The following is a 15841-nucleotide window of genomic DNA, read 5'->3' on the forward strand; positions in this document are numbered from 1 at the left end:
ACACAGAGTTACACATGGAGTAAACAATTATCAAGTCAATAACACAGAGAAAAAAAGGGGTCTATATACAATGTGTGCAAAAGGAATGAGGAGGTAGGCGAATAATTACAATATTGCAGATTAACACTGGAGTGATAAATTATCAGATGATCATGTACAGGTAGAGATATTGGTGTGCAAAAGAGCAGAAAAGTAAATAAATAAAAACTGTGGGGATGAGGTAGGTGAAAATGGGTGTGCTATTTACTAATAGATTATGTACAGCTGCAGCGATCGGTTAGCTGCTCAGCTAGCTGATGTTTGAAGTTGGTGAGGGAGATAAAAGTCTCCAACTTCAGCGATTTTTGCAATTCGTTCCAGTCACAGGCAGCAGAGTACTGGAATGAAAGGCGGCCGAATGAGGTGTTGGCTTTAGGGATGATCAATGAGATACACCTGCTGGAGCGATGCTACGGATGGGTGTTGCCATCGTGACCAGTGAGCTGAGATAAGGCGGAGCTTTGCCTAGCATGGCCTTGTAGATGACCTGAAGCCAGTGGGTCTGGCGACGAATATGTAGCGAGGGCCAGCCGACTAGAGCATACAAGTCGCAGTGGTGGGTAGTATAAGGTGCTTTAGTGACAAAACGGATGGCACTGTGATAAACTGCATCCAGTTTGCTGAGTAGAGTGTTGGAAGCAATTTTGTAGATGACGTCGCCGAAGTCGAGGATCGGTAGGATAGTCAGTTTTACTAGGGTAAGCTTGGCAGCGTGAGTGAAGGAGGCTTTGTTGCGGAATAGAAAGCCGATTCTTGATTTGATTTTCGATTGGAGATGTTTGATATGGGTCTGGAAGGAGAGTTTGCAGTCTAGCCAGACACCTAGGTACTTATAGGTGTCCACATATTTAAGGTCGGAGCCATCCAGTGTGGTGATGCTAGTCGGGCATGCGGGTGCAGGCAGCGATCGGTTGAAAAGCATGCATTTGGTTTTACTAGCGTTTAAGAGCAGTTGGAGGCCACAGAAGGAGTGTTGTATGGCATTGAAGCTCGATTGGAGGTTAGATAGCACAGTGTCCAATGACGGGCCGAAAGTGTATACAATGGTGTCGTCTGCGTAGAGGTGGATCAGGGAATCGCCCGCAGCAAGAGCAACATCATTGATATATACAGAGAAAAGAGTCGGCCCCCATAGAGAATTGAACCCTGTGGCACCCCCATAGAGACTGCCAGAGGACCGGACAACATGCCCTCCGATTTGACACACTGAACTCTGTCTGCAAAGTAATTGGTGAACCAGGCAAGGCAGTCATCCGAAAAACCGAGGCTACTGAGTCTGCCGATAAGAATATGGTGATTGAGAGAGTCGAAAGCCTTGGCAAGGTCGATGAAGACGGCTGCACAGTACTGTCTTTTATCGATGGCGGTTATGATGTCGTTTAGTACCTTGAGTGTGGCTGAGGTGCACCCGTGACCGGCTCGGAAACCGGATTGCATAGCGGAGAAGGTACGGTGGGATTCGAGATGGTCAGTCACCTGTTTGTTGACTTTCGAAGACCTTAGATAGGCAGGGCAGGGCAGGATGGATATAGGTCTGTAACAGTTTGGGTCCAGGGTGTCACCCCCTTTGAAGAGGGGGATGACTGCGGCAGCTTTCCAGTCCTTGGGGATCTCAGACGATATGAAAGAGAGGTTGAACAGGCTGGTAATAGGGGTTGCGACAATGGCGGCGGATAGTTTCAGAAATAGAGGGTCCAGATTGTCAAGCCCAGCTGATTTATACGGATCCAGGTTTTGCAGCTCTTTCAGAACATCTGCTATCTGGATTTGGGTAAAGGAGAACCTGGAGAGGCTTGGGCGGGGAGCTGCGGGGGGGCCGGGGCTGTTGGCCGAGGTAGGAGTAGCCAGGCGGAAGGCATGGCCAGCCGTTGAGAAATGCTTGTTGAAGTTTTCGATAATCATGGATTTGTCGGTGGTGACCGTGTTCCCTAGCCTCAGTGCAGTGGGCAGCTGGGAGGAGGTGCTCTTGTTCTCCATGGACTTCAGTGTCCCAGAACTTTTGGAGTTGGAGCTACAGGATGCAAACTTCTGCCTGAAGAAGCTGGCCTTAGCTTTCCTGACTGACTGCCCCAGTGACTACCTGACATTGGTTCCTGACTTCCCTGAACAGTTGCATATCGTCGGGACTGTTCGATGCCCCAGTCCACCTGCAGTCCGCCACAGGATGTTTTTGTGCTGGTCGAGGGCAGTCAGGTCTGGAGTGAACCAAGGGCTGTATCTGTTCTTAGTTCTGCATTTTTGAACGGAGCATGCTTATCTAAAATGGTGAGGAAGTTACTCTTAAAGAATGACCAGGCATCCTCAACTGACGGGATGAGGTCAATGTCCTTCCAGGATACCCGGGCCAGGTCGATTAGAAAGGCATCCTCAACTGCCAGAAGTGTTTTAGGGAGCGTTTGACAGTGATGAGGGGTGGTCATTTGACTGCGGCACCATAGCGGATACAGGCAATGAGGCAGTGGTCGCTGAGATCCTGGTTGAAGACAGCGGAGGTGTATTTGGAGGGCCAGTTGGTCAGGATGACGTCTATGAGGGTGCCCTTGCTTACAGAGTTAGGGTTGTACCTGGTGGGTTCTTTGATGATTTGTGTGAGATTGAGGGCATCTAGCCTAGATTGTAGGACTGCCAGGGTGTTAAGCATATCCCAGTTTAGGTCACCTAGCAGAACAAACTCTGAAGCTAGATGGGGGGCAATCAATTCACAAATGGTGTCCAGGGCACAGCTGGGAGCTGAGGGGTTCGGTAGCAGGCGGCAACAGTGAGAGACTTATTTCTGGAGAGAGTAATTTTCAGAATTAGTAGTTCGAACTGTTTGGGTATGGACCTGGAAAGTATGACATTACTTTGCAGGCTATCTCTGCAGTAGACTGCAACTCCTCCCCCTTTAGCAGTTCTATCTTGACGGAAGATGTTATAGTTGGGTATGGAAATCTCTGAATTTTTGGTGGCCTTCCTGAGCCAGGATTCAGACACGGCAAGGACATCAGGGTTAGCAGAGTGTGCTAAAGCAGTGAGTAAAACAAACTTAGGGAGGAGGCTTCTGATGTTGACATGCATGAAACCAAGGCTTTTTTGATCACAGAAGTCAACAAATGAGGGTGCCTGGGGACATGCAGGGCCAGGGTTACCTCCACATCACCCGCGGAACAGAGAAGGAGTAGTATGAGGGTGCGGCTAAGGGCTATCAAAACTGGTTGCCTAGAGCGTTGGGGACAGAGAATTAGAGGAGCAGGTTTCTGGGCATGGTATAATATATTCAGGGCATAATGCGCAGACAGGGGTATGGTGGGGTGCGGGTATGGCGGAGGTAAGCCCAGGCACTGGGTGATGATGAGAGATGTTTTATCTCTGGACATGCTGGTTGTAATGGGTGAGGTCACCGCATATGTTGGAGGAGGGACAAAGGAGGTATCAGGGGTATGAGGAGTGGGACTAGGGGCTCCATAGTGAACTAAAACAATGATAACTAACCTGAGCAACAGTATACAAGGCATATTGACATTTGGGAGAGACATACAGCGAGGCATACAGTAATCACAGGTGTTGAATTGGGAAAGCTAGCTAAAACAGTGGGTGAGACAACAGCTAATCGGCTAGCATAACAACAGCAGGTAAAATGGCATTGACCAGGCAACGGTGCCGACAGATAAAACAAACAAGCAGAATGGAGTACCGTGATTAATGGACAGTCCAGCGTGCATCAGCTATGTAGCCAAGTGATCAGAGTCCAGGGGCAGCGGTGGATGGGGCATGGGGGCTGGGCTGGCGACTGTTATCCAGGTTAAGAAAACTAACAATGACTAAGTAGCTTGTAGCTAGCTAGCTGGTAGCTAAATAGCTTGTAGCTAGCTAGCTGGTAGCTAAATAGCTTGTAGCTAGCTGGTTAGCTTCTGGAGGTTATTGGGTGTGTTCTGGGCTAAACAAGCTAAACAAGCTAGCAGTTAGCCTGCCGAGTTAGCAAGCAAGGAGATAGCGAGGGCTAGTGAGTTAGCCTTTGGAGGACGTTGCGATGGGGTGAGTCTGTTTATTCCTCTTCATGCGGTGACATCGATAGACCGGTCGTGGATCCGGGTATAGAAGCCCAGGAGTATGCTAGGAGCTCTGGCCGGGCTAGCTTCAAGCTACGTGGGTGGAAACGCTAGCCAGGAGTAATCAGCCAGGGTTGCTGTGTAGCTCGATAGCTAGTTGTGAAGATCCAGCTGAAGAATGTTCCGTTTGTGGTGGGAATCCGGGGGTAAAAAATAAAAAAATAAATAGGTCCGTTATGCTCTGGTTAGCGTCGCGTTGTTCGAACTGGCGAGAGCTTTCCGAGCTAAAGGTTAGCTGAAGACCGCTAGCATAGCTGGCTAGCTTCAGTTGAAGGGTTCTGGTTTCAGTTTCGAAGTAAATATAACTACTTTAGGAAAAGTAGCTACATTGGCGGGTTGCAGAAGAGTATTTGGAAGCTTAGGTTTAGCAAAATGTTTTTAAAGATATGCGAAGAAAAAAATATCTAAAATCTCTAAAACGAAAAAGAGACGATATTTACAGAGAGACGATACGACAGGACGAGTTACTGCTACGCCATCTTGTTAGCACCCAGACCTAGTATTCTGTGAACTATTGTTGATCCCGGTGGACTCTCTTGTGGAATTCTGTTTTTTGTTCTTGTTCATTTATTTTTTGAGTATCTTTTGAGGCTTTTTATGCTATACCTACCACCTTGTGGATTTACCTTTTTTGTCTTGGAGGATTACCTTTGTTCTTGTGTCATTCCTTTTGAGGTTGTGGAGTTACATGTTTTCCTGAAGGACTTCACTTTTTACTTCATTAAATACACCGTCTCAAGTACTGCTGTGTCTGCCTCATCTTCTGGGTTCTGCCGACTATTCGTGGCTCAGTTGGTTAAGTGACTGTTTCTCACTCCGGAGACCCGGGTTCGTAACCGGGTCCTGACAAGCAGTTGATGTTATTCTTCAATAACACAAACCCCAAAGCAAATCAGGTGGAGAAAAAAATAGATTTATTTGAAAAGGACAAAGAACTGAACAAAGAAACAGTATGTAATTTATAACCCCCCACCCTAGCCTGGGGTTGACCAATCAGAAGTCCTTGCAGTACAACTGGGCCAATGGCCAAATAACAAGTATCCTGCTCCAGACTCAATGTTCAGGACTGACATTCCACATATTCTAAACAGCTGGTGAACTGAGGCCCAACTATTTCCATTAACAATTCCCTATTGAGCATTAGAACTCTATTTATTTTTTTAGCACTCTTGTCCTCTCATCCTCTGCATTGTGTATCTATCTTCAAAATATTCTTACACCCACTATGTCGAATATGATATAAACGTGTGCTTTATAAAGAATGACATGTTCTGCTGAAGGATGGCACACACTCTAAAGTGTTAGTCACATTACACCGAATCTCGTTCCCAGACACTTCCGCCCAAATGCACACAAGGTCTGGTGGACCAACAACACATTAAACTTAGCCTTCATTATTTAGATTTAGGTTTAAAATCTGATTTTTAGAAGATAAATTAGGGAAATTGTTATTACTGTTTGACTGTGTTTGTTGGCGAAGACAAATACTTTACTCAGTAAGTTCACTCCTATAGAAGTCTCTGGTCACTCCCACTAAAGCCAACTTTGAATGGTTGATATCCCAGGCTGTGCTGTATGTGCTGTGTGTGGAATAGCATTGGGATGGCGTTACACCAAGAAACACTTACCTTGATGGATGCCCCCATCCTAAAGAAATTGAAAATGTCTTTCCTCAGTACAGAACGTTAATAACCTATTTAGTGTCCTGTAATACTTAGTTTGAAGTGAGACACCTTTGGTCATTCATAACACCTCCATAAAGACTCTACATTGCATGACGCTGTACTTCATACAGTGCCTTGCGAAAGTATCCGGCCCCCTTGAACTTTGCGACCTTTTGCCACATTTCAGGCTTCAAACATAAAGATATAAAACTGTATTTTTTTTGTGAAGAATCAACAAGTGGGACACAATCATGAAGTGGAATGACATTTATTGGATATTTCAAACTTTTTTAACAAATCAAAAACTGAAAAATTGGGTGTGCAAAATTATTCAGCCCCTTTACTTTCAGTGCAGCAAACTCTCTCCAGAAGTTCAGTGAGGATCTCTGAATGATCTAATGTTGACCTAAATGACAAATGATGATAAATACAATCCACCTGTGTGTAATCAAGTCTCCGTATAAATGCACCTGCACTGTGATAGTCTCAGAGGTCCGTTACAAGCTCAGAGAGCATCATGAAGAACAAGGAACACACCAGGCAGGTCCGAGATACTGTTGTGAAGAAGTTTAAAGCCGGATTTGGATACAAAAAGATTTCCCAAGCTTTAAACATCCCAAGGAGCACTGTGCAAGTGATAATATTGAAATGGAAGGAGTAGCAGACCATTGCAAATCTACCAAGACCTGGCCGTCCCTCTAAACTTTCAGCTCATACAAGGAGAAGACTGATCAGAGATGCAGCCAAGAGGCCCATGATCACTCTGGATGAACTGCAGAGATCTACAGCTGAGGTGGGAGACTCTGTCCATGGGACAACAATCAGTCGTATATTGCACAAATCTGGCCTTTATGGAAGAGTGGCAAGAAGAAAGCCATTTCTTAAAGATATCCATAAAAAGTGTTGTTTAAAGTTTGCCACAAGCCACCTGGGAGACACACCAAACATGTGGAAGAAGGTGCTCTGGTCAGATGAAACCAAAATGGAACTTTTTGGCAACAATGCAAAACATTATGTTTGGCGTAAAAGCAACACAGCTCATCACCCTGAACACACCATCCCCACTGTCAAACATGGTGGTGGCAGCATCATGGTTTGGGCCTGCTTTTCTTCAGCAGGGACAGGGAAGATGGTTAGAATTGATGGGAAGATGGATGGAGCCAAATACAGGACCATTCTGGAAGAAAACCTGATGGAGTCTGCAAAAGACCTGAGACTGGGACGGAGATTTGTCTTCCAACAAGACGATGATCCAAAACATAAAGCAAAATCTACAATGGAATGGTTCAAAAATAAACATATCCAGGTGTTAGAATGGCCAAGTCAAAGTCCAGACCTGAATCCAATCGAGAATCTGTGGAAAGAACTGAAAACTGCTGTTCACAAATGCTCTCCATCCAACCTCACTGAGCTCGAGCTGTTTTGCAAGGAGGAATGGGAAACAATTTCAGTCTCTCGATGTGCAAAACTGATAGAGACATGCCCCAAGCGACTTACAGCTGTAATCGCAGCAAAAGGTGGCGCTACAAATATTAACTTAAGGGGGCTGAATCATTTTGCACGGCCAATTTTTCAGTTTGATTTGATAAAAAGGTTTGAAATATCCAATAAATGTTGTTCTGGTTGAGAGAATAGAGAGTGTAAAAGCTGTCATCAAGGCAATGGTTGGCTACTTTGAAGAATGTCAAATATAAAATATATTTTTATTTGTTAAAACAAAAATTGGTTACTACATGATTCCATATGTGTTATTTCATAGTTTTGATGCCTTCACTATTATTCTAGAAAAAAGTAAAAATAAAGAAAACCCTTGAATGAGTAGGTGTGTCCAAACTTTCGACTGGTATTGTATAATGCCGGGAGCTGCTTGTGGATTTGACAGCTCCAACTCAGTTACACCTCTGTACTTGCCTTATCAAAAGTAAATTATATGCAGTATGCAGTTGTCGGTTATCTCGGGTTACTGCTGAACGTTACATAGAAATATAAAAAGTAGCTGACAATACTTATTTTCCACCATAATTTGCAAATAAATTCATAAAAAAATCCTACAATGTGATTTTCTGTATTTCTTTTCTCATTTCGTCTGTCATAGTTGAAGTGTACCTATGATGAAAATTACAGGCCTTTTTAAGTGGGAGAACTTGCACAATTGGTGGCAGACTAAATACTTTTTTTTGCCCCACTGTAACTCAACCTCTCTGATTCAGAGACGTCCATAGCGCCCGGGGAGCAGTTGTGGTTTGGGGGTTAACTGCCTAGTTCAAGAGCAGAACGGCAGATTTTTCAACATTTCCAGCTCTAGGATTTTGACCAGCGACCTTTTGGATACTGGCCGGCACTGGGAGGAACATTATATTATGAGCTTGATAATAGGTAGGGGTTCATGAGCATTGTAAACAATTATACCTCTCCAATATTACCCTCAGATTAGATCCACATGTCTACTTAGCTAAAGTATTCAGTTGAAGGATAAGGTGGCTAAAATGTCATAATAAAACTGATGATAGCACCAAGCGACTCCATTTTTCCGACTTGCATAATTCTCCACTTTTTGTGTTTCATCATATGATTACAGTAGTTTAATAGGAGAGTGGAAAAGGGGAGTTTGTTATTGAAGAAATTGCTTGCCCTCTGTCAGTGAACCCTTGTTAAACCCACACTGAGTCTATGTCCCAAATGGCACCCCATGGGCCGTGGTCAGAAGTAGTGCACTATATAGAGAATAGGATGAAATTTGGAATGCAGACTAAATTATAACAGGTTTTGTAAAAGGCACTTAATGGAAAATAATTTATTCCATCTGTAATCAGAGGCTTGAATTCATTAAAATGGAAAACAGTGCTGTCCCATTAATAATCAACCACCTCAAATCAATCTGCTATTTTATGTGGAGTGGGGAGTAAAGGGCAATATTATTTCAGGTAGAGGAGTGGGTCAACTGGAACTTTACGCTCATTTGCCAAGTGATTGTTTCCCCAACGTTTCCAGGTTTGTCACCTATCAGAGGGGTGATAAGATGACGCCGACAGACATGGCAGCTCTACTTCTAGCTCCTGAGCAACTTTGCAGTATTTTGTTTTTGTGTGTGTTATTTCTTACATTATTAGCCCAGAATGTTTTTTGCGTTTTTACATACAGACAGGATTAACTTTTGGATATCAGAGCGGTGGTAACTCACCAGCATTACGACCAGGAATACAACATTCTCGAATTGGATCCTTTGTTACCCCCGAGGGCAATTGAACTCATCCCAGAGACTGCTCCAAATCACCAGCCGGCGGAGAAGAGGTATTCGGAGTGGACTTCAACCGCTTCTGAGTATATTACTCGCTAATGTTCACTCTCTGGACAATAAAGTAGATGAGCTCGGGGAGAGGGTCTCCTTCCAGAGAGACATCAGGGACTGTAACATACTGTTTCACAGAATCATGGCTCTCTCGAGCTGGGTAGACAGGAATGAAGAGAAACTCTCCAGAACAAAGAAAGGCAGGGTTGTAAGCTTCATGATTAACTACTCATGGTGTGATAACATACAGAAATTTAAGTCCTTTTGTTCACCCAACCTATAATACCTCACAATCAAATGCCGACCGTATTACCTCCCAAGATAATTTTCTTCGGTTATAATTGCAGCCGTGTATATTCCCCCTCAAGACTATACCACGATGTCCCTCAAGGAACTACACTAGACTTTATGCAAACTGGAAATCACATATCCTGAGGCCGCATTTATTGGTGCTGGGGATTTTCACAAAACAAATTTGAGGAAAACATTCCCAAAGTTCTATCACCACATTGACTGTAGTACTCTCTTTGGGAAAACACTAGATCACTGCAATTCACCTTTCCGAAATGCCTACAAGATCCTCCCCCGCCCTCCCTTTGGCAAATCAGATCTTGACTTTACTCCTTTCTTCCTATAGGCAGAAACTCAAACAGGAAGTACCTGTGCTAAGGTCTATTCAATGCTGGTCTGACCAATTGGAATCCATGCTTCAAGATTGTTTTGATCACGCGGACTGGGATATGTTCCGGGTAGCCTCTGAGAATAACATTGATGCTTACACAGACACGGTGACTGAGTTCATCTTTGAAGTGTATAGGGTATGTTGTTCCCACAGTGGATGAAATGCAGTGGATGCAGTGGAAACCATGAAATGCAGTGAATGCAGTGGAAACCATGGATAGATGGCAGCATTCGCACAAAACTGAAAGCACAAACCATATGGTTGAATACAAACAGTGTAGTTATTCCCTCCGTAAGGCAATCAAACAGGCAAAACGTCAGTACAGAGACAAAGTGAAGTCGCAATTCAACGGCTCAGACGTGAGACGTATGTGGCAGGGTCTACAGAATATTACAGATTATAAAGAGAAAACCAGCCACGTCGTGGACACCGACTTCTTGCTCCCAGACAAGTTAAACACCTTTTTTTGCCCACTTTGAGGACAACACAGTGCCACCAATGCGGCCCGCTCCCAAGGACTGTAGGCTCTCATTCTCTGTGGCAGACGTAAGTAAGACATTTAAGCACGTTAACCCTCGCATGGCTGCCGGTCTAGACAGGATCCCTAGCCACGTCCTCAGAGCATGTGCAGACCAGCTGGCTAGAGTGTTTAACTTCTTTCATTGTGAGGTGCTTTGAGAGGCTAGTTAAGGGTCATATTATCACTACCTTACCTGACACACTAGACCCACTTCAATTTGCTTACCGCCCCAATAGATCCACAGACGAAGCAATTGCAATCGCACTGCATACTGCCCAATCCCATTTGGACAAGAGGAATACCTATGTCAGAATGTTGTTCATTCATATAGCTCAGCCTTCAACACCATAGTATCCAGCTCATCATTAAGCTCGGGGCCCTGGGTCTGAACCCTGCCCTGTGCAACTGGGTCCTGGACTTCCTGATGGGCCGCCACCAGGTGGTGAAGGTAGGAAACAACACCTCCACTTCGCTGACCCTCAACACAAGGGCACCACAAGGGTGCATACTCAGCCCCCTTCTGTACTCCCTGTTCACACATGACTGCGTGGCCATGCATGCCTCCAACTCAATCATCAAGTTTTCAGATGACATAACAGTAGTAGGCCTGATGACAGAACAGCCTACAAGGAGGAGGTGAGGGCCCTGGTGTAGTGGTAATGTCAACAAAATGAAGGAGCTGATCATGGTCTTCAAGAAATAGCAGGATAGCACACCGCTATCCACATCAATGGCACCACAGTGGAGATGGTAGAAAGCTTCAAGTTCCTCGGCATACACATCACTGACAATCTGAATTGGTCCACCCACACAGACAGTGTGATGAAGAAAGAGCAACCTCAGGAGGCTGAAGAAATACGGCTTGGCCCCTAAGACCATCGGAAAAATTGACAGTTGCACAATTGAGAGCATCCGGTCAGGCTGTATCACCATCTGGTACGGCAACTGCACCGCCCACAACCGCAGGCCTCTCCAGAGGATGGTATGGTCTGCCCAATGCATCACCCTCCAGGACACCTACAGCACCCAATGTCAAAGGAAGGCCAAAAAGATTATCAAGGATATCAACCACCCGAGCCACGGCCTTTTCACCCAGCTATCATGCAGAAGGTGAGGTCAGTACAGGTGCATCAAAGCTGGGACCGAGAGACTGAAAAACTGCTTCTATCTCAAGGCCATCAGACGGCTACCACCCGGCTACTCAACCCTGCACCTTATAGGCTGCTGCCCTAATCGATGGATTTCACATGACTAGGAACACAGATATGCATCTGTTGGTCACATATACCTTAAAAGAAATGGGCCTCACAATGGTCCTCAGGATCTTGTCATGGTATTTCTGTCCATTCAAATTGCCATTGATCAAATGTAATTGTGTTTGTTGTCTGTTGCTTATGCCTGCCCATACCTTAACTCCAACTCTACCACGGGGCACTCTGTTCACAACATTGACATCAGCAAACCACTCGCCCACACAACGCCATACACATGGTCTGCAGTTGCGAGGCCGGTTGGATTTACTGCCAAATTCTCTAAAACACTGTTGGGGGAGGCTTATGGTAGAGAAATTAACATTCAATTATCTGGCAAGCACTCTGGTGGACATTCCTGCAGTCAGCATGCCAATTGCACACTCACTCAAAACTTGAGACATCTGTGGCATTGTGTTGTGTAACAAACCTGTACATTTTAGAATGGCCTTTTATTGCCCCAAGCACAATGTTGACCTGTATAATGATCATGCTGTTTAAACAAAAATGTTAACACAACATGTCAAGTATTGTAAAGTATATTTCATGAGGTGAAATAAAAGATCCCAGAAATGTTACATAGGCACAAAAAGCTTATTTCTTTCAAATTATGTGCACAAATTTGTTCACCTGAAAGGTGTGGCATATCAAGAAGCTGTTTAAACAGCATGATCATTAAACAATAAAAGGTTACTCTAAAATGTGCAATTTTGTCACACAACACAATACGACAGATGTCTCAAGTTTTGAGGGAGTGTGCAATTGGCTTGCCCGACTGCAGGAACCTTTCACCCCAGATGCGGAAGGGCAATATAGGCGGATAAGGTGGATTGAGATGCAGCTCATGCAAACAAAACATATCTCTAGTTTAAACAGACAGATTTTGATGGAGATATATTTATTATGTTAATTAGATTTCCATCGGGATGCAACCATTGAAGGCTAAATGTTAATAGGCAGTTACTAAATATACATTTAACCTCGAGGTGGGAATACATTTATTTTATTGTAACGATGTGCACTGAGAGTCGGGAAGCAAGTTCAGGGAGTGAGTGTTTCAATAAAATACAATAAATCGCTCTGGATAAGAGCGTCTGCTAAATGACTTAAATGTAAATGTAAATGTAAATAAATAATACAAAACAAGAAACAGAAACAATGACGCCTGGGGAAGGAACCAAAGGGAGTGACAAATATAGGAAAGGTAATCAGGGAAGTGATGGAGTCCAAGTGAGTCTGATGACGCGCAAATGCGCATAACGATGGTGACAGGTGTGCGCCATTATGAGCAGCCTGGTGACCAAGAGGCCGGAGAGAGGAGCACAGGTGACATTTATTAAGATGAACATGTGCTCTTTATGACAGAAAGTTATAATCAGGTGAAATAAAACGTTACTCTACCAAAAAGGTACTTAATTGGTGGAAAGACCAATTTACCACATTCTTTTTGTCATCTGATTCCCAGGTGCCTAGTGGTGATATGCAACCATACTCCAAGGTAGTAGCGGTGTGTGGGTAAATTCAATGTGGAAGCCTGGGAAAAAAAGCCACATTACAAGCTACATTTGAAGTCAGAAGTTTACATACATTTAGGTTGGAGTCATTAAAACTTGTTTCTCAACCACTCCACATATTTCTTGTTTAAAAAACCATAGTTTTGGCAAGTCGGTTAGGACGTCTACTTTGTGCGTGACACAAGTAATTTTTCCAACAATTGTTTACAGACAGATTATTTAACTTATAATTCACTGAATCACAATTCCAGTGGGTCAGAGGTTTACAAGTTGACTGTGCCTTTAAACAGCTTGGAAAATTCCAGAAAATTATGTCATGGCTTTAGAAGCTTCTGATAGACTAATTGACACAGTCAGTTGGAGGTGTACCTGTGGATGTATTTCAAGGCCCACCATCAAACTCAGTGCCTATTTGCTTGACATCATGGGAAAATCAAAAGAAGTCAGCCAAGACCTCAGAAAAAAATTGTAGACCTCCACAAGCCTGGCTCATCCTTGGGAGCAATTTCCAAATGCCTGAAGGTACCACATTCATCTGAACAAACAATAGTACTCAAGTATAAACACCTTGGGACCACGAAGCCATCATTACCGCTCAATCCCAGAACAACAGCAAAGGACCTTGTGAATGAAGATGCTGGAGGAAATAAGTACAAAAGTGTCTATATCCACAGTAAAACGAGTCCTATATCGACATAACCTGAAAGGCCGCTCATCAAGGAAGAAGCCATTGTTCCAAAATCGCCATAAAAAAGCCAGACTATGGTTTACACATGGGGGGGACAAAGATCGTACTTTTTGGAGAAATGTCCTCTTGCCTAATGAAACAAAAATAGAACTGTTTGGTCATAATGACCACCATTATATTTGGAGGAAAAAGGGGGATGCTTGCAAGCCGACGAACACCGTCCCAACTGTGAAGCATGGGGGTGGCAGCGTCTTGTTGTGGGGGTGCTATGCTTTTAGAGGGACTGGTGCACTTCACAAAATAGATGGCATCATGAGGAAACAAAATGATGTGTATATATTGAAGCAACATCTCAAGACATCAGTCAGGAAGTTAACCACTCTAGGGTAGGGGGCAGCATTCGGAATTTTGGATGAAAAGCATGCCCAAATTAAATGGCCTGCTACTCGGGCCCAGAAGATATGATATGCATATAACTGGTAGATTTTGATAGAAAACACTCTAAAGTTTCCAAAACTGTTAAAATAGTGTCTGTGTGTATAACAGAACTGATTTAGCAGGTGAAAACCTGAGAAAAACCTGAATTTTCTATTCAATGCCATCACAGTATCCATTGACTTAGGACTGCATTTGCAGTTCCTATGCCTTCCACTAGATGTCAACAGTCTTTAGAAATCGCTTCAGGCTTGTATTCTTATAAATGAGGGAGTAAGACCAGTCTGAACGAGTGGACCCTAATGTGACGCATGTGCATTTCTTGTTTACCTTTTATATTGACGATCAAATTATATTATAGATCATTTAGGCTAAAAATCAACCTGAGGATTGAATATAAACATCGTTTGACATGTTTCAATGAACATTACGGATACAATTTAGATTTTTTTGTCTGATTGTTTAGACTGAGTTTGAGCCTGTGGATTAAAACGCGATAACAAAATGGATATAAATGAGACTTCATCGAACAAAAGGAACATTTATTGAGTAAATGAATGTCTTCTAATTGTCACCATATGAAGATCATCAAAGGTAAGAGATTAATTGTATCTCTATTGCTGAGTTTTGTAACGCTTCTGCTTGGCTGGTTACTCTTTGTAATAATTTGTCAACTGGGCTATGTTCTGGGCTCGGTATGTTCTGGGCTAGGTATGTATGCTTTTGCCGAAAAGCATTTTATTAATATGACACTGTGTTTGGTTTAACAAGAAGTTAATCTTTAAACCTGTGTAAAATATGTTTTGTTTTCTGAATTTTTATAATGAGCATTTCTGTAATTTAATTTGGCGCTCTGCAACCTCACTGGATGTTGGCCAGATGGGACGCTAGTGTCCCACACACCCTAAAGAGGTTAAAGCTTGGTCGCAAATGGGTCTTCCAAATGAACAATGACCCCAAGCATACTTCCAAAGTTGTGGCAAAATGGCTTAAGGACAACAAAGTCTAGGTATTGGAGTGACCATCACCAAGCCCTGACCTCAATCCTATAGAAAAAGTGTGGGCAGAACTGAAAAAGCATGAAGGCCTTACAAACCTGACTCAGATACACCAGCTCTGTCAGGAGGAATGGGTCAAAATTCACTCAACTTATTGTGGGAAGCTTGTGGAAGACTACCTGGATGTTTTGACCCAGTTTAAACAATTTAAAGGCAATGCTACCAAATACTAATTGAGTGTATGTAAACTTCTGACCCACTGGGAATGTGATGAAAGAAATAAAAGCTGAAGTAAATATTTCTCTCTACCATTATTCTGACATTTCACAGTCTTAAAATGAAGAGGTGATCCTAACTGACCTAAGACGGGGATTTTTTACTAGGATTAAATGTCATGAATTGTGAAAAACTGATTTTAAATGTATTTGGCTAAGGTGTATGTAAATCTCCGACTTCAACTGTATGTTTTTAAGTTACTGTGTTCTGGGGATAAGAGAAGTTGGAGAGAAATTACCAGGGCCAGTCATAAAGATGGCAAACTTTCTAACACACACTAAAGCAAAAAACTCCCAAAAGTCTACAATATTGTTACTTTTTTAATGTATGTTGTTTTTATTGTACATCATTATTTTATAATAAAAATGTATTTTAAGAAAAGCACTATATAAAGTAAA

The sequence above is a fragment of the Oncorhynchus gorbuscha genome, linkage group LG18 (genome assembly GCF_021184085.1).
Source record: "Oncorhynchus gorbuscha isolate QuinsamMale2020 ecotype Even-year linkage group LG18, OgorEven_v1.0, whole genome shotgun sequence".
Classification (NCBI taxonomy): domain Eukaryota; kingdom Metazoa; phylum Chordata; class Actinopteri; order Salmoniformes; family Salmonidae; genus Oncorhynchus; species Oncorhynchus gorbuscha.